This window comes from Salmo salar, chromosome 01 (assembly GCF_965601325.2).
Source record: "Salmo salar chromosome 01, fSalSal1, whole genome shotgun sequence".
Lineage (NCBI taxonomy): Eukaryota > Metazoa > Chordata > Actinopteri > Salmoniformes > Salmonidae > Salmo > Salmo salar.
In genome coordinates, this window is record NC_138291.1 from 133,267,401 (window position 1) to 133,270,835 (window position 3,435).

Sequence of the window (3,435 nt, forward strand, 5' to 3'; positions counted from 1 at the left end):
CTAGCCAGCCGCGACGCGGCGCCAGACTTACTCAACACACCTAGTCATCATTAACCCACTGCCAGATAGCCGTCCGTTACCGACTAGCAGCGCTGTAGTTACTAATACTTCACAACGGAACGATTTGACTAGTGCAGTGTTACCTAGCGAGCTACCTAGTTGTCTTTGTCATAGCTTGATAATTGTTAATTGATAATTGTTAGCTAGCCAGCCATCGAGGTTAGCTAGCCAGCTATTTCCGTCCCCCGCGACGCCATTTTTCCTAACCTAGCCAACTATTACCGACGAGCAGCATTGTTGAAACTAAATACACTACAAGGAACGTCTTGATTAGTGTTATGTTAGCTAGCTAGCTACAAAGTTGCTTTGTATCATGACAAGGTGTAGTACTGAAACTACCGAGGTTACCTAGCCAGCTACACGTTCAAAGTCAACAACGCAGCCACTGCTAGCTAGCCTACTCCACCAGCCAGCAGTACTGTATCATTTTAGTCAATAACATTTTTGCAACGTAAGCTTAACTTCCTGAACAATCGAGACGTGTAGTCCACTTGTCACTCCAATCTCATTTGCATTAGCGTAGCCTCTTCTGTAGCTTGTCTACTATGTGTCTGCCTATCCCTGTTCTCTCTCCTCTGCACAGGCCATACAAACGCTCCACACCGCGTGGCCGCTGCCGCTCTAACCTGGTGGTCCCAGCGCGCACGACCCACGTGGAGTTCCAGGTCTCCGGCAGCCTCTGGAACTGCCGGTCTGCGGCCAACAAGGCTGAGTTCATCTCAGCCTATGCTACCCTCCAGTCCCTAGACTTCCTGGCGCTGACGGAAACATGGATCACCACAGATAACACTGCTACTCCTACTGCTCTCTCCTCGTCTGACTACGTGTTCTCGCATACCCCTAGAGCATCGAGCCAGCGGGGTGGTGGCACTGGAATCCTCATCTCTCCCAAGTGGACATTCTCTCTTTCTCCCCTGACCCATCTGTCTATCTCCTCATTTGAATTCCATGCTGTCACAGTTACCAGCCCTTTCAAGCTTAACATCCTTATCATTTATCGCCCTCCAGGTTCCCTTGGAGAGTTCATCAATGAGCTTGACGCCTTGATAAGTTCCTTTCCTGAGGATGGCTCACCTCTCACAGTTCTGGGTGACTTTAACCTCCCCACGTCTACCTCGACTCATTCCTCTCTGCCTCCTTCTTTCCACTCCTCTCCTCTTTCGACCTCACCCTCTCACCTTCCCCCCCTACTCACAAGGCAGGCAATACGCTTGACCTCATCTTTACTAGATGCTGTTCTTCCACTAATCTCATTGCAACTCCCCTCCAAGTCTCCGACCACTACCTTGTATCCTTTTCCCTCTCGCTCTCATCCAACACTTCTCACTCTCCCCCTACTCGGATGGTATTGCGCCGTCCCAACCTTCGCTCTCTCTCTCCCGCTACTCTCTCCTCTTCCATCCTATCATCTCTTCCCTCTGCTCAAACCTTCTCCAACCTATCTCCTGATTCTGCCTCCTCAACCCTCCTCTCCTCCCTCTTTGCATCCTTTGATTTCCTCTGTCCCCTATCCTCCAGGCCGGCTCGGTCCTCCCCTCCTGCTCCGTGGCTCGACGACTCACTGCGAGCTCACAGAACAGGGCTCCGGGCAGCCGAGCGGAAATGGAGGAAAACTCGCCTCCCTGCGGACCTGGCATCCTTTCACTCCCTCCTCTCTACATTTTCCTCTTCTGTCTCTGCTGCTAAAGCCACTTTCTACCACTCTAAACTCCAAGCATCTGCCTCTAACCCTAGGAAGCTCTTTGCTACCTTCTCCTCCCTCCTTAATCCTCCTCCCCCTCCCCCCCCCCCTCCTCCCTCTCTGCGGATGACTTCGTCAACCATTTTGAAAAGAAGGTTGACGACATCCGATCCTCGTTTGCTAAGTCAAACGACACTGCTGGTCCTGCTCACACTGCCCTACCCTGTGCTTTGACCTCTTTCTCCCCTCTCTCTCCAGATGAACTCTCGCGTCTTGTGACGGCCGGCCGCCCAACAACCTGCCCACTTGACCCTATCCCCTCCTCTTTTCTCCAGACCATTTCCGGAGACCTTCTCCCCTACCTCACCTCGCTCATCAACGCATCCTTGACCGCTGGCTACGTCCCTTCCGTCTTCAAGAGAGCGAGAGTTGCACCCCTTCTGAAAAAACCTACACTCGATCCCTCCGATGTCAACAACTACAGGCCAGTATCCCTTCTTTCCTTTCTCTCCAAAACTCTTGAACGCGCCGTGCTTGGCCAGCTCTCTTGCTATCTCTCTCAGAATGACCTTCTTGATCCTAATCAGTCAGGTTTCAAGACTGGGCATTCAACTGAGACTGCTCTTCTCTGTGTCACGGAGGCTCTCCGCACTGCTAAAGCTAACTCTCTCTCCTCTGCTCTCATCCTTCTAGACCTATCTGCTGCCTTTGATACCGTGAACCATCAGATCCTCCTCTCCACCCTCTCCGAGCTGGGCATCTCCGGCACCGCGCACGCTTGGATTGCGTCCTACCTGACAGGTCGCTCCGACCAGGTGGCGTGGCGAGAATCTGTCTCCGCACCACGTGCTCTCACCACTGGTGTCCCCCAGGGCTCTGTTCTTGGCCCACTCCTATTCTCGCTATACACCAAGTCACTTGGCTCTGTCATATCCTCACATGGTCTCTCATATCATTGCTATGCAGATGACACACAATTAATCTTCTCCTTTCCCCCTTCTGACAACCAGGTGGCGAATCGCATCTCTGCATGTCTGGCAGACATATCAGTGTGGATGACGGATCACCACCTCAAGCTGAACCTCGGCAAGACGGAGCTGCTCTTCCTCCCGGGGAAGGACTGCCCGTTCCATGATCTCGCCATCACGGTTGACAACTCCCTTGTGTCCTCCTCCCAGAGTGCTAAGAGCCTTGGCGTGACCCTGGACAACACCCTGTCGTTCTCCACCAACATCAAGGCGGTGACCCGATCCTGTAGGTTCATGCTCTACAACATTCGCAGAGTACGACCCTGCCTCACACAGGAAGCGGCGCAGGTCCTAATCCAGGCACTTGTCATCTCCCGTCTGGATTACTGCAACTCGCTGTTGGCTGGGCTCCCTGCCTGTGCCATTAAACCCCTACAACTCATCCAGAACGCCGCAGCCCGTCTGGTGTTCAACCTTCCCAAGTTCTCTCACGTCACCCCGCTCCTCCGCTCTCTCCACTGGCTTCCAGTCGAAGCTCGCATCCGCTACAAGACCATGGTGCTTGCCTACGGAGCTGTGAGGGGAACGGCACCTCCGTACCTTCAGGCTCTGATCAGGCCCTACACCCAAACAAGGGCACTCCGTTCATCCACCTCTGGCCTGCTCGCCTCCCTACCTCTGAGGAAGCACAGTTCCCGCTCAGCCCAGTCAAAACTGTTCGCTGCT

At 53.5% G+C, this 3,435-nt stretch overlaps 1 long non-coding RNA gene across 1 annotated transcript; it reads left to right on the forward strand.

The window, feature by feature from the left end:
- The first annotated feature begins 637 nt into the window (after positions 1–637).
- On the forward strand, positions 638–2,573 carry LOC145884166 (uncharacterized). The gene is made up of 3 exons (XR_014395750.1): positions 638–952; positions 1,069–1,149; positions 2,077–2,573. It is a non-coding gene; the product is annotated as an uncharacterized LOC145884166 (long non-coding RNA).
- The last annotated feature ends 862 nt before the right edge of the window (positions 2,574–3,435 follow it).